This window comes from Oncorhynchus mykiss, chromosome 11 (genome assembly GCF_057628025.1).
Source record: "Oncorhynchus mykiss isolate SJ-2025 chromosome 11, ASM5762802v1, whole genome shotgun sequence".
In the NCBI taxonomy this organism is placed as follows: domain Eukaryota; kingdom Metazoa; phylum Chordata; class Actinopteri; order Salmoniformes; family Salmonidae; genus Oncorhynchus; species Oncorhynchus mykiss.
This window is the reverse complement of record NC_143032.1, coordinates 17,844,056-17,868,057: the sequence shown is the minus strand read 5'-3', so window position 1 is coordinate 17,868,057 and position 24,002 is coordinate 17,844,056. Positions and strand designations below refer to the sequence as shown.

The 24,002-nt window shown below is 43.6% G+C and overlaps 1 long non-coding RNA gene across 1 annotated transcript; it reads left to right on the top strand.

Annotated features, from left to right (window-relative positions):
- Positions 1 to 2,415: 2,415 nt before the first annotated feature.
- LOC149979517 (uncharacterized) lies at positions 2,416 to 4,708 on the top strand. Its single transcript, XR_016484409.1, has 2 exons — positions 2,416 to 3,363; positions 3,759 to 4,708. It is a non-coding gene; the product is annotated as an uncharacterized LOC149979517 (long non-coding RNA).
- Positions 4,709 to 24,002: the final 19,294 nt, after the last annotated feature.

Below are 24,002 nucleotides of genomic sequence, written 5' to 3'. Positions count from 1 at the left end.
TGCCCCTCCCAGTCCACCAAGTACTGGAGCCGACCCCCACGACGTCAGGAGTCCAGTAGGGATCTGACGGCATAGGCCGGAACCCCTCGATGTCCAGGGGGGGCGGAGGGGTGTTGTGGGGACAGCATCAGCTAGGGGACCAGGAACCACCGGCCTGAGAAGGGAGACATGAAAAGGTGAGATACGGTAGTCACTGGGAAGCTGTAACCTATACATCACCTTGTTGATCCTCCAGAGAACCTTTTACGGCCCCACAAATCGTGGGGCTCAGCTTCTTACAGGGCAGGCGGAGTGGGAGGTTCCTGGCAGAGAGCCAGACATGATCTCCAGGATGAAAAACGGGGGTCGCACTGCGGTGGCGGGCTGCCTGCTCCTTCTGATGGTGGACAGCACACTGGAGTCTCACGTGAATGTCGCTCCATACCTCTGCACGCCTGAACTGATCAACTGCAGGAACTTCGGTCTGGACTGGGGTCCACGGAGCCAGGGCCGGCTGAAAACCTAGAACACTGGAAGGGAGTCAGCACAGTGGAGGAGTGACGTAGCAAATTCTTGGCATACTCGGCCCATGGAAGGAATCGGGCCCACTCTACCTGCCGGTCCTGACAGTAACTCCTCAGGAACCTCCCCAGCTCCAGGTTCATCCTTTCCACCTGCCTGGTGGACTGAGGCCGATACCCGGAAGTGAGGTTGACCGTGACCTTGAGCTTCTCCATACCCGTGATGTGAATTGGGGGCCACGGTCAGAGACAATATCCTCCGGAAGGGAATAATGCCGGAAGACCTGCTGGAATAGTGCCTCAGCAACCTGGAGAGCAGTAGGGAGACCAGAGAGGGATAAAATGACAGTATGTTATGCACGTGAGTGAGGACCCAAAAGCGGTTTAACAAAAACAGAGTCCTTTAATGTCAAAACATAGGGAAGACATAGATCCTCTTCAGATGTATATAATGGCAAAATAGACAACCCGCAGAGAGGGCGACAAATGAATCATAAAGTCCTTCTGATATTTACAGAAGAGTCCCCCTTCTTAGCAGCGGAGGAGAATAGCTGGGTTAGTGTCCCCTTCTTAGCAGCAGAGGAGAATAGCTGGGTTAGCGGCGACAGACTGCTGGTCTCTCTGGGTAGGCGCGGGTCGTAGAGGACAGAGGTACCTGATCACACGTAGCATCAGATGAACAGGCAGATTCCGACAGGACGGGACAAGGGTGAAGCAAACAAGACGATAGTTTGGTTCTGGCATGAGAAACTCAAACGAGAATCTGACAAAGACAGAAGCAGGAACAGAGAGAGAAATAGAGACCTAATCAGAGGGAAAAAAGGAACAGGTGGGAAAAGGGTGAACGAGGTAGTTAGAGAAGATGAGGAACAGCTGGGGGAAGGAGAGGAAGAGAAGGTAACCTAATATGACCAGCAGAGGGAGACGGAGTGAAGAGAAAGAACAGGAACAAGACATAATATGACAATACATGACACAGTATTTGGAAAATATATCCACAACCACCAAAAGAGAAGAGAGGGGAGATCAGTAACAACGACGTAGCGAGTGACGTCCTGCACCAAGGTTGGCCACCAGTACTTTTCAGAGATGGATTTGGTAGTGCGAGAAATACCTGGATGACCAGCAATGACAGCTGTGTGTGCCCAGGTCAGCAGCCAATCCCTTATCTCTGTGGGAACATAGATGCGCTCAGGAGGACAGTTAGTGGGTGTGGGCTCCCTCTCCAGAGCCTGACGGATGTCCACATCTACGTCCCAGACCACAGGGGCTGAGAAAGGATGGGATTATAGGTGCAATATGGTTAGAACCCTCTCCCGAAGCGTTCCCCGCAGCACCGGAATCCACTAACGCTGTAGACACAGTACATGAGGGACAGTCAACTAGTGTGATGGACACGAAAAAGAGTTTAGCAGGAAGTGACGAAGAGGGAATATTCACCCATTCCCCAGGAGGTGGAAGATGATGGTGCTGCTATGATGGATCCCAGGTTGGGAAGTACAGGATACTGCTGGAGCTGGTGCCTTCCTTGACCACAATAAAGACAGAGCCCCAGATGTCTCCGTCTGCATCGCTCTGCTGAAGGGAGGCGTGTGACCCCTACCTCAGTGGGTTCAGGCTCTGAACCAGAGTGTTCCCTGAGGGAGGGAGAGAGGCGATGAGAGTACTGATGCTCGCGAAGTAGATTATACAGATAGACGGCCATCGCAATGAGTGCGTCCATGTAGAGGTTGTCGTCTCAACAGGCCAGTTCCGTCTGGACCTCCTCGCGCAGACCTCTTCTGAATACCGTACGAAGCACCGGCTAATTCCATCCACTGGATGGTGCCATCTGGTCCCCCTGCCGTAATTGGAGTAGGTGCTCACCACCACCCCCCCTCCTCCCTGCCCTCCGAGGGATTATCGAAGATACATTTAAACAGAGCCATGAACCCTGCATATGAATCTAGCTCCTCCTCTCATCTCCTCTCCTCTCTCCCAGACGGCTGTGGCCCATTCCAACACCCGCCCAGTCATTAGAGAAATAACCGTGGCAACCTTGGACCTCCTGGTGGTGGGGGCTCCCATCTGGTGGCAAAGTAGAGGGAGCACTAAAGTAGGGAGCCCCGGCATTTAGATGCCGTCATATTTATCCGGGAGGGAAAAACGGGCATTGCTGACCTGAGCGAGTTGCAGAATGGGCTGTTGTGCTGGCTTGCTGGGTCGACTGGTTGTAGAGTATCCTCCGCTAGTTGACGGCAACGCCTCCTGGGTATATTCGAGACGTTGCACACTGCAAAGAACCTCTTCCATAGCAGTCCCCAGTTGTGCCAGCTGGTCGTGGTCTTGACAAAGAAGGTATCCCTGCTCATCGACTGTCTGGGAGATACTGTTTTCCTGCTGCTTCCATTGTTTGAATCAGTATTCTGTAACAAAGACACTGAGAGTCAAGAAGCAGGTGGTACGTTTAATAAAACAACAAACACAGACCGAGACAACATAGCAGTGGCGTCTACACATAAACAATACTGACTGGGGAAAAACCTAAGGGAGTTCCAGATATAGGGGAGGATATAAGCGAGGTAATGGAGTCCAGGAGTGCCTCATGATGAAGTGCAGGTGTGCGTAATGATTGGTGCCAGTTGTGTGAAATGATGGATTCCAGGACCTATGTTAGTATACTGCCGATGTCGAACTCCAGAGGAGGGGGAAGAGAGAGTAGATGTGACAGTTACTCATCACATGAGCGTGGTTCACCTAACCACTTACATTACATAGGTTGACTAAGTAAAACTGCACAAATGTTTCTTTCTAAATCCAGCATTGGAGGCCAAACTGCATACCAGAGAGAGGGAGGTGGAGCAGCTGAAGAGAGAGAATGCAGGTAAAACAGATGAGTAACGTTAATTGTTACTTGATAAGCCTAATCAACATCATCTAATCAACATCATCTTATATTGAATTCCATTTTATTTGAAAATGACAACCTTTTCTGTCTCGCCTTTTCTGAGCATTCATTCTTATTATTAGTAAACACCTTAATCGGCGTTCCAGCAGTGTATTTGATATGCACATGTGCTTGCAGAGAACGCAGGTAAATCATAACGCCATTAAAAACTCATTACATTGATTGTAAGGTAATTATAATTTAGTCGTTGACAAAAAATATAAATTGTTCTTCTCAGTATGAAGATGCATTTGTTTTTAAATCCCCCTTTTCCTCCCCAAATCCGTGATATCCAATTGTGATCTAGTCTCATCACTGCAACTCCCCAACAGGCTCGGGAGAGGCATGACCTGCCAAACCGCGTTACTTAATGCCCGCCCACTTAACCTGGAAGCCAGCTGCACCAGAAAAAACAGTTCAACTGATGACCGAAGTCAGCCTGCAGGCTCCTAGCCCACCACAAGGAGTCACTAGAGCTCAATGAGCCAAGTAAAGCCCGCCCTCCAAAGCCTCTAACCCGGACGACGCTGGGCCAATTGTGCACTGCCCTATGGGACTCCTGGTCACAGCCAGTTGTGACACAGCCTGGGATCAAACCTGGGTCTGAAGGCCATGAAGATGTATTTTAATAATGTGTGCTTATTTTCAGTATATCATCTGTGTTCAGACAGATCAAAAGTGGCCTCTCTGCTGCTTTGACTCGTTCAGGAGTGGTAGGACCCTTCAGTACTGACACCACACTGATCTACAGTAAAGTCTTCACCAACACTGGCAGGGCCTACAACACAACTACAAGTACTGACCACACTAATCCAACACACACTGAATCAGGCTACAGTCCAGTATTACTAACGGTGTCTGAGAGATGGACAGTGATGATCACTCCCTGCTTCTCCTCTGATACCGGTATCATCACAGCACCAGTGAGAGGAGATCATTGCCTTTGAAAACCGCACTGGGAAAGCCATGGCTGTTTACCCTTACCACAATGACAAGAGACGGATGTTTAATAATGACACCAATGATTAGTATTATGAGTACATATCTAATGCTTTGTCTCTAGAGCTGGATGAGGGAGATGTGGTCTACATGTGTCTCTCTGCAGGCCGTGGACTCTGGGATAATAATAATAATAACTTCACCACATTCAGTGGCTTTCTTCTCTGCCCTATGTGAAGGCAGCACCATGCTGTAATTAATCCTGTTTACAGATGTGAACAGGTCTGTGGTTAATGCCCCCAATGTTCCTCTCTAACCAATAAATAAGCATTACAAAAGCCAGATAACCCTCTCTTGTATCATTGATATTTTAGTATCAGCAACTTGAAGTGATAACAATTGTTATTGCTTTATCCTGATAAAGTTGGAGCTATAGTATACAGCTTCCACCTATCCTATGCTCTTAGAGATCCGAGGGTCAATGAGGGCAGAGGAAGGGGAGAGAGTTACCGAATCTGACTCCTTGTCAACCAATCATGGGTGAGGGAGAAAGGGGATTATTGCTTTGTCAGGATCCTTGACGTTTTTCTCAAATTTGTCTCTTCTCTTTGTCTTTTTGTTTCTCTCCCTCTCTCTCTATCTCTATCTCTCGCTTGCTCTCTCTATGTCCCTACTTCTACCTCTCCTTCTCTCTTTCCCCTTCTCTCTCTATCTGTTTCTCTCTCTCTCTCTCTCTCTCGCTTGCTCTCTCTATGTCCCTACTTCTGCCTCTCCTTCTCTCTTTCCCCTTCTCTCTCTATCTGTTTCTCTCCCTCTCTCTCTCTGTCTATCTCTTGCTTGCTCTCTCTATGTCCCTACTTCTGCCTCTCCTTCTCTCTTTCCCCTTCTCTCTCTATCTGTTTATCTCCCTCTCTCTCTATCTCTCGCTTGCTCTCTCTATGTCCCTACTTCTACCTCTCCTTCTCTCTTTCCCCTTCTCTCTCTATCTGTTTCTCTCTCTCTCTCTCTCTCTCTCTCGCTTGCTCTCTCTATGTCCCTACTTCTGCCTCTCCTTCTCTCTTTCCCCTTCTCTCTCTATCTGTTTCTCTCCCTCTCTCTCTCTGTCTATCTCTTGCTTGCTCTCTCTATGTCCCTACTTCTGCCTCTCCTTCTCTCTTTCCCCTTCTCTCTCTATCTGTTTATCTCCCTCTCTCTCTATCTCTCGCTTGCTCTCTCTATGTCCCTTCTTCTGCCTCTCCTTCTCTCTTTCCCCTTCTCTCTCTATCTGTTTCTCTCTCTCTCTCTCTCTCTCTCGCTTGCTCTCTCTATGTCCCTACTTCTGCCTCTCCTTCTCTCTTTCCCCTTCTCTCTCTATCTGTTTCTCTCCCTCTCTCTCTCTGTCTATCTCTTGCTTGCTCTCTCTATGTCCCTACTTCTGCCTCTCCTTCTCTCTTTCCCCTTCTCTCTCTATCTGTTTATCTCCCTCTCTCTCTATCTCTCGCTTGCTCTCTCTATGTCCCTTCTTCTGCCTCTCCTTCTCTCTTTCCCCTTCTCTCTCTATCTGTTTCTCTCTCTCTCTCTCTCTCTCTCGCTTGCTCTCTCTATGTCCCTACTTCTGCCTCTCCTTCTCTCTTTCCCCTTCTCTCTCTATCTGTTTCTCTCCCTCTCTCTCTCTGTCTATCTCTTGCTTGCTCTCTCTATGTCCCTACTTCTGCCTCTCCTTCTCTCTTTCCCCTTCTCTCTCTATCTGTTTATCTCCCTCTCTCTCTATCTCTCGCTTGCTCTCTCTATGTCCCTTCTTCTGCCTCTCCTTCTCTCTTTCCCCTTCTCACTCTGTTTCTCTCCCTCTCTCGCTATCTCTCGCTTGCTCTCTCTATGTCCCTACTTCTGCCTCTCCTTCTCTCGTTCCCCTTCTCTCTCTATCCTTTATACTCGTTTAGCTAATTGAGCTCATGAAACGTTTCAGAAACCAATTACTCCCTGACATTACTAAAAGAAAGCTGCTTATTTGAGACCATACCGTAGCTCTCTCTCTCTCTTTCCTGGAAAAATGAAACTTGTATGACCCTAGAGGTAATTGGAAATGGTTTCTCTTCTTTTCCTACTGTAAACTAACAGCCACTAGATAATTAGGTTAATGTCGATGTGCGAGAGAGGGGAGAGGGAAAGAGAGGAAGGAAGGAAGGAAGGAAGGAAGGAAGGAGAAGAAAGAAAGAAAAGAGGAGATCAAGTGGGAGGGAGAGAACAGGGGATGGAGGAAAGAGAGAGGAGAACAGGGGAAGATTATGGAAGAGAAAGGAAAGGAGGAGTATGGAGGGGAGAGATGAGGAAGATAGGGGGAGAAGAGAGGAGTGGAGGCATATACGGCAGAGGCAGACCTAAAACGATGACTCAGTCATGTTACTTATCAGCCTAAGCCATTGCAGCACATGACTTTCTGACACAAACTTTCCCACTGTCACCGTGGTAACGCCACAGAGATACAACCCTTACAACATATGACACCCCACACAACTCAACATGTTGGCGATTACGAACATTGATTAAGTGATACAAGTTTTTTTTGGTGACCAGTTTACCGATAAAAGCTTCCGAATATAAAAATACACCCTCTCCAAACTCCTTTTTGCAACATATTTAAATGACCTGCTATGTGGTCACTTCTCCCTTTATCTGAATACTTGGCTTCAGTTTTAAAGTGTGCTTCAGAAACATATGCTAAATTCTAATTCATTGGCTCACTATGTTGTGAGTGTATTTAAAGAAAGAAGGGGACTGAGATTCATAGACTACATCATTTCCGAAGGGGTTTTATTTCAGAATAAGTGGTGCTGTAGCTCTGCTGGTGTTGATGGTCTGTCTGTCTGGAGCATGGGCTCAGAGAGAGAGTGGAGGGGTCAGAGATAATGGCATCACTCAACAAGGTCACAGTGAAGGGAGAGATCAGGGTGGAAGTGGTTCATATCGAGAGCCAAAAGACTGAAGCTACAGAGACGGCTGAAGGAGCTGAGAGATATGGTGGTGAAATAGAGAGCGGAGCTGACTGTCCAAGACTGCTGAAGAACATTGAAGCCAGGGTGAATTTATTTTATTTAACCTTTATTTAACTAGGCAAGTCAGTTAAGAACAAATTCTTATTTACAATCACGACCTACCAAAAGGCAAAAGGCCTCCTGCGGGGACGGGGGATGGGATTAAAAAAAAATGATAGGACAAAACACACATCACGACAAGAGAGACACCACAACACTACATAAAAATATACCTAAGACAACAACATAGCATGGCAACACCACATAACAACAACATGGCAGCAGCACAAAACATGGTACAAACATTACTGGGCACAGACAACACCCCAAAGGCAAGAAGGTAGAGACAACACAACATCACGCGAAGCAGCCACAACTGTCAGTAAGAGTGTCCATAATTGAGTCTTAGAATGAAGAGATGGAGATAAAACTGTCAGTAAGAGTGTCCATAATTGAGTCTTAGAATGAAGAGATGGAGATAAAACTGTCAGTAAGAGTGTCCATAATTGAGTCTTAGAATGAAGAGATGGGGATAAAACTGTCAGTAAGAGTGTCCATAATTGAGTCTTAGAATGAAGAGATGGAGATAAAACTGTCAGTAAGAGTGTCCATAATTGAGTCTTAGAATAAAGAGATGGAGATAAAACTGAAGGACAGTGGGGACCTGGTAGATGAGCAACGATTTCAACTTTGACTGGAGGAACAGAATGCGACAGCATTTACTGTTGTGCTCTCATTGAAAAGAATGACATCTGGTCTACCGTCTACCTCGTACCATCTAAACGTGGCATTACTTACGCGGGTCCTTTTTGACAATGTAAGTTAAAGATAAGATTAAAACAATAAGCTAAAAAATGTAAATAGTGACAGAAGGAATTAACACAGTGTTAATAGAGTAACACTAACGATGAAAAACAACATGGCTGTATACAGGGAACAAAGTCGAACAAAGTCGATATGCCGGGGTACGAGGTAATTGAGTTAGCTATGGTACATATACTGTAGGTAGGGGTAAAGTGACTAGGAAACAGGATAGATAATAGACAGTAGCAGCAGCGTATGTTGTGAGTGTGAAAGTTTGTGGGAGTATGTAGTGTGTGTGTGTGTGTGTGTGTGTGCGTGCGTGCGTGCGTGTGTGTGTGTGTGTGTGTGTGTGTGTGTGTGTGTGTGTGTGTGTGTGTGTGTGTGTGTGTGTGTGTGTGTGTGTGTGTGTGTGTGTTGGGGTGTCAGTGTAAGTATGTGTGAGTGTGTGGGTAGAGTCCAGTGTGTGTGCATATAGTCAGTGCAAAAGAGTTCAATGCAGGTAGTCTGGGAAGGATCAATGCAGGTAGTCTGGGAAGCTATTTGGTTAGCTATTTAGCAGTCTTATGGCTCGGGGGTAGAAGTTGTTCTGGGTCCTGTTGGTTCCAGACTTGGTGCACTAATACCGCTTGCCATGCGGTAGCAGGGAGAAAAGTCTATGGCTTGGGTGTCTGGAGTAAATGGGTGTCTGGACTCAATGACAATGTTTTAGGCCTTCCTCTGACACCGTCTGATATTGAGGTCCTGGAAGGCAGGGAGCTTGGCCCCGGTGATGTAATGGGCCATACTCATCACCCTCTGTAACACATTGCGGTCGAGTGTCTTGTAGTTGTCCTACCAAGCGGTGATGCAGCCAGTCAAGATGCTCTCAATGATGCAGCTGTAGAACTTTTTGAGGATCTGAGAGCCCATAACAAATATTTTCAGCCTCCTGAGGGGGAAGAGGCTTTGTTGTGTCCTCTTCCGACTTCCTGACGGGCCGCCCCCAGGTGGTAACGGTAGGCAACAACGCGTCTGCTACGGTGATACTCAACACTGGGGCCCCTCAGATGTGCGTGGTTAGTCTCCTCCTGTACTCCCTGTTCACCCACGACTGCGTGGCCAAGCAGTGTTAGGCCTGATCACCGGCAATTATGAGACTATAGGGAGGAGGTCAGAGACCTGGCAGTGTGGTGCCAGGACAACAACCTCTCCCTCAATGTGAGTGAGACAAAGGAGCTGATCATGGACTACAGGAAAAGAAGGGCCAAAGAGGCTGAAGTGGAGTGGGCCAAAAGTTTCAAGTTCCTTGGTGTCCACATCACCAACAAACTATCATGGTCCAAATACACCAAGACAGTCGTGAAGAGGGCACGACAACACCTTTTCCCCCTCAGGAGACTGAAAAGATTTGGTATTGGTCCCCAGATCCTCAAAAAGTTCTACAGCTGCACAATCGAGAACATCCTGACAGGTTGCATCACCACCTGGTATGGCAACAGCTCCGCATCTGACTGTAAGACACTAGAGGGTGCTGGGTACAGCCCAGTTTATCACTGGGGCCAAGCTTCCTGACATCCAGGACCTATATACTAGGCGGTGTCAGAGGAAGGCCCAAATAATTGTTAAAGACTCCAGTCACCCAAGTCCTAGACTGTTCTCTCTGCTACCGCATGGCAGGCGGTGCCGCAGCGTCAGGGTCTCGGACCAAAAGGCTCCACAAGCCATAAGACTGCTGAACAATTAATCAAATAGCCACCTGGACTATTTACACTGCTGTTACTCGCTGTTTATTATCTATGTGTAGTCACTTTACAAATTAAAGTGACAAATTAAAGACTAACTTCCCAGGTGGCGCAGTGGTTAGGGGCGCTGTACTGCAGTGCCAGCTGTGCCACCAGAGACTCTGGGTTCGCGCCCAGGCTCTGTCGTAACCGGTCACGACCGGGAGGTCCGTGGGGCGACGCACAATTGGCCTAGCGTCGTCCGGGTTAGGGAGGGTTTGGCCGGTAGGGAAATCCTTGTCTCATCGCGCACCAGCGACTCCTGTGGTGTGCCGGGCACAGTGCGCGCTAACCAAGGTTGCCAGGTGCACGGTGTTTCCTCTGACACTCTGGCTTCCGGGTTGGATGGCGCTGTGTTAAGAAATAGTGCGGCTTGGTTGGGTTGTGTATCTGAGGACGCATGACTTTCAACCTTCGTCTCTCCCGAGCCAGTACGGGAGGTGTAGCGATGAGACAAGATAGTAGCTACCATGAAATTGTAAAAATGAAAAATTTGTAAAATTCAACAACAACAAAAAAACACAAAATAAAGAAAATGTCAGTGAAGACACTTGATAGCTGTTTGTCACATGCTCTGAGTATGCATCCTGTTATTCCGTCTGGCCCTGCAGCCTTGGGAATGTTAACCTATTTAAAGCTCTTACGCACATCGGCTATGGAGAACAAGACATTCAAGACAGAACACACATTCATCCGGAACAGCTGTTGCTCTCATGCATGGTTCAGTGTTGATTGCCTAGAAGTAAGCACATTCATCCGGAACAGCTGTTGCTCTCATGCATGGTTCAGTGTTGATTGCCTAGAAGTAAGCATAGAAGGCATTTAGCTCGTCTGGTACGCTCGCATCGCTGGGCAGCTCTCAGATGGGTTTCTCTTTGTAATCCGTGATAGTTTGCAAGTCCTGCCACATCTGTCAAGCGTCAGAGCCAGCATAGTAGGATTCAACTTTGGTCCTGTATTGACACTTTGCCTGTTTGATGACTCGTCGAAGGTTGTAGCAGGATTTATTAGAAGCATTGGGATTAATGAGGTCAGTTCATTGGCGGATCAACAACTGAACTGTCAGCTATGGGGGCCAGAGTGACAGCCAGTGAGAAGGAGGTGGAGGAGCAGAAAAAGGAGGTGACGGCTCTTAGAGAGGAGCTGAGCATCACCACCACTCAACAGCAGCTCCAGAAGAACAAGGTGGAGGAGCTGGAGAAAGACAATGCAGGTAATGCCTCATTATGTAGAAACATTAACATTTGTTTGGTTCATTGTGAAGTCAGTACAGTAAAATATCTACAGATTTTGGAGAAAATATTTCCCATAATTCTAGGACAAGCAGCTGAACTGTCAGCCATGGGGGTCAGAGTGACAGCCAGTGAGGAGTTGGAGGAGCTGAAGACAGAGAATGCAGGTAATATTATAAAGCCACATCACACATAATCATTGTGTAAGAATAAATTACAGTTGAAATTCCATTTCTTTGTTTATGTTTATTACTTGATCATAATTGGACTGATTGTTCCTTTAGAACTGATTGTTGAGGGAACTGTGTTTGGTTGCAAGTGATGTTAACCCCGGAGGCCAGAGTGACAGCCAGCGAGAGTGGGAAAGCAGGTAAGGAAAAGAAGAGATTCACTATAATCCTTTGCATAATTTTAGTGTATGTGAGTGTGACAGAGTGGGTTTGAACCTTGGTTGTCTGTCCTAAAAGACGCTTAGGTTAGGGAGATAATGCAAGTCTTTAGTTCTCAGTCAAGGTTACTCATCACAGGAGCATGGCTCACCAGACCAACTCCATTACATTGGTTAACTACTGTTTTTCACTAACTGCAGTCTTGGAGGGCAGACTGAGTTCCAGTGAGACGGAGTTGGAGGAGATGAAGAGAGAGGAAATTAACACTGATCATTCAATCTAATTGTTACTTAATGGTCTAATCAACATTTTTGATTAACTCAAATTGAATTCCTGTTTATAAAAAAAGTAGAATTGATATTTGGTTTTCATTGTGTTTTTTATTTATTAATGCTTCTCTTCATGTTGTTTCAGCCAGGGAGGCCAGAGTGACAGCTTGTGAGAGTATATCCAGTGCCTTTGGAAAGTATTCAGACCCCTTGACTTTTACATAAGTATTCAGACTCTTTACTCAGTACTTTGTTGAAGCACCTTTGGCAGTGATTACAGCCTCGATGCTACAAGCTTGACACACCTCTATTTGGGGAGTTTCTCCAATTCTTCTCTGCAGATCCTCTCAAGCTCTGTCAGGTTGGATGGGGAGCATTGCTGCACAGCTATTTTCAGGTCTCTCCTGAGATGTTAGATTGGGTTCAAGTCTGGGTTCTGGCTGGGCCACTCAAGGACATTCAGAGACTTGTCCCGAAGCCACTCCTGCATTGTCTTGGCTTTGTTCTTAGGGTCATTGTCCTGTTGGAAGGTGAACCTTTGCCCCAGTTGCTGTCACTGAAAAACATCCCCACAGAATGATGCTGCCACCACCATGCTTCACCGTAGGGATGGTGGCAGGTTTCCTCCAGATGTGATGCTTGGCATTCCGGCCAAAGAGTTTAATCTTGGTTTCACGAGACCAGGGAATCTCGTTTCTCATGGTCTGAGAGTCTTTAGGCAAACTCCAAGCGGGCTGTCATGTGCCTTTTACTGAAGAGTGGCTTCCGTCTGGCCACTCTACCATAAAGGACGTGTGAAGTGCTGCAGAGATGGTTGTCCTTTTGGAGGTTTCTCCCATCTCCACAGAGGAACTATCGGGTTGTTGGTCACCTCCCTGACCAATGCAGACATTTTTTGATACCCTTCCCCAGATCTGTGCCTCGACACTGACTTTCACACCCTGATCTGTTTCACTTGTCTTTGTGCTTGTCTCCACCCCCCTCCAGGTGTCGGCCATCTGCCCCATTATCCCCTGTGTATTTATACCTGTGTTCTCTGTTTGTCTGTTGCCAGTTCGAATTGTCTTGGGGCATTTCCTAGTAAAGTCTACACCTGTTGTATTCAGCCCATGTGACAAATAAAATGTGAGTTGAACACAGACTGGATCCAGCTACAGTTCAGTATTACTAGCAGTGTCTATGAGAGATGGACAGTGATGATCACTCCCTGCTTCTCCTCTGATGCAGGCATCTTCACAGCACCAGTGAGAGAAGTCTACTACATCAGATGCACTGCCTTTGAGGAGCGCAGTTTACAAACCTTTGGTGTTTACCTTTACCACAATGACAAGAGACTGATGAATAATAATGACCAGGATGATGGGTATAATGAGTACATATCTAATACTTTGACATTAAATCTGGATGAGGGGGATGTGGTCTATATGCATCTCCCTTCAGGCCACGGGCTCTCTGGCCACTCTGAAACTAACTGCATCTCCCCTCAGGCCATCTCCCCTCAGGTTATGAGCTCTGAGATAATAATAATAATAATAACTTCACCACCACTATACACGTCAGCTACTACAGCGACTGAAATGACTTCAACACTCAACAAAGACCTGCAGTTAGTTTCAGAGTGGGTGGCAAGGAATATTTCTAAAACTTAAAGCATTGTATTTGGAACAAAACACTCAGTAAAAACTAAACCTCAACTAAATCTTGTAATAAATAATGTGGAAATTGAGCAAGTTGAGATGACTAAACTGCTTGGAGTAACACTAGAATGTAAACTGTCATGGTCAAAACATATTGATGCAGTAGTAGCTAAGATGGGAAGAAGTCTGTCTATAATAAAGCGATGCTCTGCCTTCTGAACAACACTATCAACAAGACAGGTCCTACAGGCCCTAGTTTTGTCGCACCTGGACTACTGTTCAGTCGAGTGGTCAGGTGCCACAAAAAAGGACTTAGGAAAATTGCAATTGGCTCAGAATAGGGCAGCACAGCTGGCCCTTGGATGTACACAGAGATCTAATATTAATAATATGCATGTGAAAGTGGAGGAGAGATTGACTTCATCACTACTTTTATTTATGAGAGGTATTGACATGTTGACATGTTGAATGCACCGAGCTGTCGGTCTAAACTACTGGCACACAGCTTGGACACCCATGCATACCCCAACAGACATGCCACAAGAGGTCTCTCCTTACAGTCACCAAGTCCATAACAGACTATGGGAGGAACACAGTACTACATAGAGCCATGACTACATGGAACTCTATTCCACATAGAGTAACTGACGCAAGCAGTAAAATTAGATTTAGAAAACAGATTAAAAAAACACCTTATGGAACAGCAGGGACTGTGAAGCAACACAAACATTGGCACACACACACACACATGCACACACACACACGATAACATATGCACTATACATACACATGGATTTAGTACTGTAGATATGTGGTAGTGGTGGAGTAGGGGCCTGAGGGCACACAGTGTGTTGTGAAATCTGTGAATGTATTGTAATGTTTTAAAATGGTGTGAACTGCTTTCATTTTGCTGGACCCCAGGAAGAGTAGCTGCTGCTTTGGCAGCAGCTAATGAGGATCCATAATAAATACAAATACAAAATACCACCATCAGTGTCTTCCTTCTCTGACCTGTGTGAGGACAGCACCATTCTGTAATGCTATAATGAACTAAACTTTCTGATGTGAACAGTTCTGTGGTTAATGCCCCCAATGTTCCTGTCTTCCACCTATCCTAAGCTCTTAGAGATCTGAGGGCCAATGAGGACAAAGGAAGTAGATAATCAGAATCCTTGCCCAACCAATCATGGGGGAAGGAGAGTGAGGGTATCGGGTCATCAGGATCTGTGCCGTTTCTTTCTTCTGTTTTTTTTCTCTATATGTTCTCTTTCTCTCTCTGTCCCTACTTCTGCCTCTCCTTCTCTCTTTCCCCTTCTCTCTCTATCTGTTTCTCTCCCTCTCTCTCTATCTCTCGCTTGCTCTCTCTATGTCCCTACTTCTGCCTCTCCTTCTCTCTTTCCCCTTCTCTCTCCATCCTTTAGACTCATTTAGCTAATTGAGCTCATGAAACGTTTCAGAAACCAATTACTCCCTGACATTACTCATTACAATAAAGCTGCTTATGTGAGAGCACTTACTTTATCTCCCTCTCTCTCTTTTTTTGAGAAAAGGAAACTTGTATGACCCTTGAGGTTATTGGAAAGGGAAATTGTTTTTCCTGTTTGCTAACAGTAAATCAATGAGGTCAGCAATTTCCTTTCTCTTTTTGTCTTTTTCTTTCACTCTAAAACAGAGGTCTCCAACAGGTTGATCATGGGCTACCAGTAGCTCGCAGTCCACCTACGAGCAGCTCGCCAAACAGTTCTGAAAGTACATGCAATTTTCACATTACACCACAAACTGTCATAAACAAATCTCACAAGTATCTGACACAGCGAGCTCTCAACTATTATCTAATCAACGCAATGTTGACATTATCACACCCATGGTTATCCATTCTTGGCTTAAAAAGCCAAACATAACACAATATCTGACAATTAATTTCCAGCAATATTGCCCGTCTGTCTGTCTGTGTGGTGCGAGTGTCTGTCTATCAGTCCAGTTGTGTAGCCAGTTGATGTGATAACTTATGGGTTGACAGAAATACCTTCCCCAAAACTTTCTCAATTAAATGTTCACTGCAGAGTAGGCTTACCTAGTAGAAGTATATCATGAGGAAGTATATAATTTGTATATTATATGTTATTTGCAAAGTCTACTATGAAATGAGCAGCAACAGTACAGAACCATCACTAGACCAGCACATTAGATGGCACATTCCTCACAAGCTAGATGTGCAATTAAAGGGCCGGATGCTCAATTAAAGGGGAATTACACAAAAATGTATAAACGTGATAGTTTTCTTCCAGACATAAAAAAATACAAAAGTAATCTAAAACCAGGAAAAGTCAACTGAGAAGATAATTTGGGAAAATATCAAATAGACTTTGGGAAAAATCTCTGATTTTATAGGCCCCCCCTTAGAGTTGTTAATGAACCATTATTTTACCAGGTGTATTAACAGAAAAGATAGTGCACTACTTTCTCTTGTACACTAAGGACCTACAGAAGAGTTGCAAGGGAGAGAAGAAGAGAAGAATGTGCCTTCTTGTGTTGTAACTTTAATGGGTTAGAGAGTGAATGTTTACAGTTAATTCATTGAGCTGTATCTAAATATTTTTTAATTTACAGTTTTTTACATATGTACAATAATGTACAAGTACCAGAATGCTTTGAAACATGGAAGTAAGAAAAACGAGAGCGCGGCAGTTAGGTACAAGTGACAAGTGATTATTCTGGCTTTTGCTAGCAACTTCCTTTTGTTTTGTAGAATTCTAAGTGGTAAAATGTAACAGAAGTATTATTACTACAAATAAGTGTTCATCTACAACCGACGTCCCGAGTCATTACTTCATAGATAGTTAGTTATTCTATCATTTGAAAGCTAGAAAAAAATGAGCAACTCGCAACATATTACTTAAAAAAAAAAAAGTAGCTCTGATGCTAGAAAAGGAGACCGCTGCTCTAAAGTGATGGTTTCTCTCCCTCTCTTTTATTTATTTTTAATTTGACCCCTTTTTCATGGTATCCAATTGTTGTGGTAGCTACTATCTTGTCTCATTGCTACAACTCCCATACAGGCTCGGGAGAGACGAAGGCTGAATGTCATGCGTCCTCCGATACACAACCCAACCAGCCGTACTGCTTCTTAACACAGCGTGCATCCAACCCGGAAGCCAGCCGCACCAATGTGTCAGAGGCTACACCGTGCACCTGGCAACCTTGGCTAGCGCGCACTGCACCCGGCCCGCCACAGGAGTCACTGGTGCGCGATGAGACAAGGAGATCCCTACCGACCAATCCCTCCCTAACCCGGACGACGCTAGGCCAATTGTGCGTCGCCCCACAGACCTCCCGGTCGCGGCCAGTTACGACAGAGCCTGGGCACGAACCCAGGGACTCTGATGGCACAGCTGGCGCTGCAGTACAGCGCCCTTAACCACTGCGCCACCCGGGAGGCGCCTTTCTCTTTTTCTTACTCTCTCTCTTCTTAGGGTATGTACAGTAGCTTTCACCTGCGTTGATATGACAGACCTTTGAATTCTCCTCTGTGTCATGTTATTGGGGTTGAAAAGAGCTTGAGATCAGATAAGGGAGAACATTATGAAGGTGCTAAATTGGATCTCTAGTTAATTTGGGGAGTGAATGAACATATGAGTGCGAGGCCATGGCAATATTGGATCTTTTATCCTGAATACTGAATAGATGTTAACGTCATTGGCTGGCTGGAGGCTTGGAACTACAAGAATACAGAAACGCTACATCATCCAGAAGTAGGTATTGTCATGGAATGAATAGCCTATTAGCAGAATGTTGGGTGCAGAAACCTGAAGATAGCAACATGACAGTTAATGGGTGAAGTGGGCCAGTGCTAAGTGGCAACCAAAGTAGACGTAGCATCTCTGTATGACAGAGCACTGCATCATCTACCTCAGAGATGTTTGAACGATGGGACAATCTATAATCTTTTCATTATATTAACAAAATTTGAAATACAGTGGCAAGAAAAAGTGTGTGAACCCTTTGGAATCACCTGGATTTCTGCATAAATTGGTCATACAATGTGATCTGATCTTCAGATCTTCATCTAGGTCACAATAGACAAACACAGTCTGCTTAAACTAATAACGCACAAACAATTTTACATTTTCATGTCTTTATTGAACACACTGTGTAAAAATTATCAGTGCAGGGTGGAAAAGTATGTGAACCCTTGGATTTAATAACTGGTTGACCCTCATTTGGCAGCAATAACCTCAACCAAACGTTTTCTGTAGTTACAGATCATACCTGTACAATGGTCAGGAGGCATTTTGGACCATTCCTCTTTACAAAACTGTTTCAGTTCAGCAATATTCTTGGGATGTCTGGTTTGAACCTCTCTCGAGGTCATGCCACAGCATCTCAATCGGGTTGAGGTCAGGACTTTGACTGGGCCATTCCAGAAGGCGTATTTTCTTCTGTTGAAGCCATTCTGTTGTTGATTTTCTTCTGTGTTTTGGGTCATTGTCCTGTTGCGTCACCCAGCTTCTGTTGAGCTTCAATTGACAGACAGATAGCCTAACATTCTCCTGCAAGCTGTCCAGGCCCTGAGACAGCAAAGCAGCCGCAAACCGTGACGCTCCCTCCACTATGCTTTACAGTTGGGATGAGGTTTTGATGTTGGTGTGCTGTGCCTTTTTTTCTCCCACATAGTATTGTGTGTTCCTTCCAAACAACTCAACTTTAATTTCATCTGTCCACAGAATATTTTGCCAGTAGCGCTGTGGAACATCCAGGTGCTCTTTTGCGAACTTCAGAGGTGCAGCAGCAGTGGCTTCTTCCTTGGTGTCCTCCCATGAACGCCATTCTTGTTTAGTGTTTTACGTGTCGTAGACTCGTCAACAGAGATGTTAGCATGTTCCAGAGGTTTCTGGAAGTCTTTAGCTGACACTCTAGGATTCTTCTTAATCTCACTGAGCATTCTGCACTGTGCTCCTGCAGTAATTTTTGCAAGATGGCCACTCACAGGGAGAGTAGCAACAGTGCTGAACTTTCTCCATTTATAGACAATTTGTCTTACTTTGCACTGATGAACATCAAGGCTTTTAGAGATACTTTTGTAACCCTTTCTAGCTTTATGCAAGTGAATAATTATGAGCTCTCTTTTGTTTGAGGCATGGTTCACATCAGGCAATGCTTCTTGTGAATAGCAAACTAAAATGTTGTGAGTGTTTTTTATAGGGCAGGGCAACTCTAGTCATTAGCCTAGGAGTCATTAGCCTAGGAGTTCACATACTTTTTCCAACCTACACTGTGAATGTTTAAATGATGTATTCAAGAAAAATACAATAATGTTTGTGTTATTAGTTTCTGTACACTGTGTTTGTCTATTGTTGTGATTTAGATGAAGATTAAATGTATGCAGAAATCCAGGTAATTCAGGAAATCCAAATGTTGACATACTTTTCTTGCCACTGTATATATTTAGATAGTGTGATAGCTGATACTTTGGTCTATGTAAATTAACAACTTTAAAAAAATGAATCTTCATAAAATGCAATAAAGTGGATTTATGTCAACTCCGTCAGACAACATAAAAGGCTTTTTACATTTACATGTATTGTCCGAGGAGTGTTTAAAGGCCTGGATTGTTTCATTCTAACATCAGATGATTCAAATACGTAATACACATCTCCAAACTTATTTTTGTTTTGTTTTATAGCACTGAGTGTACAAAACATTAAGAACACCTTCCTAATATTGAGTTGCACTATAAAAGTTTTCTGTCAATATACCTGGTAAAATAAGGGTTAATAAAAAACTGTAATAAAATCTTTATTTTCCCAAATTATGTTCTCAATTTTTATTTTAAGCTTTATTTAACTTGGCAAGTCACTTAAAATCTAATTCTTATTTACAATGACGGCCTACCTTGGACAACGGTGGGCCAATTGTGCGCCGCCCTATGGGACTCTTAACCACAGCCGGATGTGACACAGCCTGGATTTGAACCAAGGACTGTAGTGACACCTCTTGCACTGAGTTGCAGTACCTTAGACCGCTGCACCACTCTGTTCATGGTTTTAGAATTACAATTGTTCATAGAGAAACAACAAACTTGAATGTTCTGTGTCCATGTCAATGCGTAAATCAGATCAGAATTGTTTTTTAATTAAGAAAAAGTCTGGAAGAAAACAAACAAATTTTGATTTTTTTGGTGTAATGCCCCTTTAATTGCATATCTGGCCCTTTAATTGTGCATCTAGCTAGTAATGAAAGTGTCGTCTAATGTGACGGTATAGCAGATGGTTTGGTACTGCTGCTGCTCATTTCATGGCAAAGATTGCAAATAACAAATAATATATACAAATAATATACTTAGTCATGATATACTTCCGTTAGGTAAGCCTATTTTACAGTTAACATTTAATTGATAAGGTTTTGGGGAAAGTATTTATTTCAACCCAGCCACAAGATGGTTATCACAACTGGCTACACAGTGTTAGACAAACGCATGCACCACACCGACAGACAGGGGCAATATTGATGGAAAATAATTGTGTTTTGCGTTTATTTGTGAAGTGGAAATGTAGGAGCAACAACAGCTCAGCCGCAAAGTGATAGGCCACACAAGCTCACAGAACGGGACCGGCGAGAGCTAAAGCACGTAGCGCATAAAAATAATCTGTCCTCGGTTGCAACACTCATTACCGAGTTTCAAACTGCCTCTGGAAGCAACTTCAGCACAAGAACTGTTTGTTGGGAGCGTCATGAAATGGGTTTCCATGGCCTCATAGCAGCACGCGAGCCTAAGACCACAATGCGCATTGCCAAGCATCGGCTGGAGAGGTGTTAAGCTCACAGCCATTGGACTCTGGAGCAGTAGAAATGTGTTCTCTGGAGTGATGAATCATGCTTCACCATCCTACAGTCCAACGGACTAATCTGGGTTTGGCAGATGCCAGGAGAACGCTAACTGCTCGAATGTATAGTGCCAACTGAAAAGTTTGGTGGAGGAGGAATAATGGTCTGGGGCTGTTTTCATGGTTCGGGCTAGGCCCCTTAGTTCCATTGAAGGGAAATCTTAACGCTACAGCATACAATGACATTGTAGATGATTCTGTGCTTCCAACTTTGTGGAAACAGCTTGGAGAAGGCCCTTTCCTATTTCAGCATGACAATGGCCCTGTGCACAAAGCAATTTCCATACAGAAATGTTTTGACGAGATCGTTGGGAAGAAGGTAACTGGCTTGCACAGAGCCCTGACCTCAACCCCATCGAACACATTTGGGATGAATTGGAACGCCGACTGCGAGCCAGCTCTAATCGTCCAACATCAGTGCCCGACCTTACTAATGCTCTCGTGGCTGAATGGAAGCAAGTCCCCACAGCAATGTTCCTAGGCTATTGGAAAGCCTTCCCAGAAGAGTGGAGGCTGTTACAGCAGCAAAGGGGGGACCGACTCCATATTAATGTTCATGATTTTGAAATTAGATGTTCGATGAGCAGGTGTCCACATACTTTTGGCCGTGTAATGTACTTCAATAATTGAAGCATATTTTGCAGAACAGTGATTAAAAATGTATTCCAAATATTGACAAGAAAATGTATCTTAGAGGGGTTAGCCATCCGTGACGGAGTTGACAAGCCTCTGATGGAGTTGACAAGCCTCTGATGGAGTTGACAAGTCTCTGATGGAGTTGACAAGCCTCTGACGGAGTTGACAAGCCTCTGATGGAGTTGACAACAGATACTCAAAAGACAGTTTTGTCTCTAAAAACAAAAGTACAATAAAAACATTTGTAAAATGTGAAAATGTCTTAATTTAAAAATCCCCAATAAAACATATCCCTTCTATTAGACCTTTCAGCACTCTGACGGTGGTGACTGTCAAACATCTGATGTAGTTTATGTTTTACGGAGTTGACAAATTGCATTTTTTTCTTCATTGTTGAAGTGCTACACTTAGTAGTAATTGTGTTTTTCCTCAGTTGCTTTATGACTATAAAACATATTTAAAATGAACATATTTGAACCAAAACTCATATTCTATCTTAATCTATAAGGGAGATGGAGTTGACAGGTTATGGTTGTGACCATGGTGATTTCGATATTGTTTGGTGATTTCAAAAGTAGACGACCTTCAGGACCATGCGTTGTCTCATTGCACTACATGTAATCAGGAGATGAAGAAGGAGTTGTCATGGTATAGATGCTCATTTCTGATTCATTTAGAATTTTTTTCAGGAATCACAGTTATGAGAGAAATATTAGTCAGAGAGGTCTATAGGAAGAAACTACATGAGATCCTGTATCAGTTATTGATTATTCTTGACAGTTTTTTGAAAATGTGATCCTTTGCTCTGGAGAAGGGAATTTCCTGACATGGAAATTAATAATATTGAAAATATTTAGAAAAATACCCCTAAATGTATTTTTTTTTAAAGTTCAAATAATAAAAAAATATATATGTAGCTCTACTATAACAATACATTTTCTCTGTCGGACTAGGATTGTCCTGACATTCAAGAATCCCAGACATAGTAGTCTGTGCATTTATGGCACAGGAGATAATGTGCTTACCCTGTAATTACAAGGTCACTGGTTCAAGCCTTGCTCTGGCTTTTCACAACACACTGATCTACAACAGTAGTATGCTTACAAAAACAAATGGGAGTATATTGGAGTTAACACCTATTTGAACCCCAGGACATTGGTATACTTGTATACTCCAAAATGTTTTCCTCCACAGGTGTGTGCTCTTTTATTTTAGCATATTTCAGTCATTCAACATACTGTACACAAGTACAGTACACAGTACATTCTGACAATATAACATGTAGGCTAACCGTATATTCAGATACTATAACATACAATGATCTATTCTGATAGAAGCTAGGCTATATAATATAATAATACATATTATAATAATCATTTTATAATATTACTACTAATATTAGTAATATTCTAACATTAGCCTACTGAAATGTATATGTCTTCTTGTATTTGGTCACACTTTAGACTACATACGGTATTATTATAATAATGGTGTAAAGTGTGACATAATACAAGCAGACATATGGAAAGCTTAGTGCACAAGACAGTGTAGATGTTTATAATCTTCAGTACTTCCAGTGCTATTTTGAGAATATGCTAATAATCCACAGAGCGATTGACACTGAAGGTCACTAATTAACATAAGTCAATTCTGCAGAATTTCATTTAGGAGTGAAATGCTGAAAATATAGTCTAGTGTAGGAGCCATTTTGGCATTCTTATGTGTTGTCAGAGAGGAAACAGGGAAGCGTCTCCTCCGCACAAAATCTGCCCCACGAAAATAAGACCACGAAGTGAGGAGTTTTGTAAGGATGTCAACGAGAGAGTTGAATTTGGTCAACAAAAAATGTAATTGTTAATTTGTTGCGTGAAGCTTATTTGCTCTAACATAAGTTTTGTAATGGTTAGGTGGTTACGAATGCACTGATATAAGTGGACATACGTGGCATTTCGGCAACTATGAAAAAACTAATTTACAGTCCTCAACACATTTTAGTTGATAGGCTTCTGAGTTTAGTATACTTCAGTATCTATCAAATATAGGTCTACAAGATCATATCATGAAACTAATTTACATTTTCACACTTCACATTTGACTCACTTAGCAGAAATTCTTATCCAGAGTGACTTAGTGTATTCATCTTAAGATAGCTAGGAGAGACCCCCACATATAACAGTCGTAGTCAGTATATTTTTCCTCAATAAAGAAGCTATAAGCAAAGTCAGTGCTAGTAGGAAAAGTAAAGCACAGCTTTTTTATGGGGGGCGACGACAGATGTTTTGTCTTATTTAAGATACTCTTGATGGGATAGATACATTAACATTTTACAGTGATCAACCTACCCTTTCTCTATCCCACTCCTGTTGACTATACAGCATATTCTCCAGTGTTAAATCGGGTCCACACTTTTCAGGGTCATATTAACACACTGCTTCGTCTATAGCTTTATTTGCATATGTTATACCATGCCTTGCCTTTTGATTGAATTGTAGAGTTACCACCTATGACTGTACATGTGTATTTGTTAGTGACAGAGACATGGTTGTTTCTTTAAATTATTTTCAGTCCTGTGGCCTTCACCAAGTGAAATCGAAATGAAATATGTTATAATTAAAATGTAAATCCTTAACACAATACAGCAAGTATTTCAGAAGGCCTTATTTTGCAGGCATAGTTTTACAGTCGCCTGAAACTCATAGTTTGTTTACAGGTCACATCAGGCCTGTAAATCACATTATGCTGGCTTGCAGATGTGTAATATCTATTGGAATTCAGCCAGAGTGGGGATATCCAACATTTAGAATGACTATTCACCCACAACCTGCATCCAGAATGACTGCTAGCTTGGGAAGACTATGAGACGACCTACTCTTTTTACTGTTGTATACATCTTATATAACCTTTTAAACTGGAATAACTATTTTAATAGTGAGTGCAAAAATCCAAGTAACAGATTGGTTTAGACAAATGTATGTTATTTATATATGAGTAGCATAATATGAATTACTCAATCAA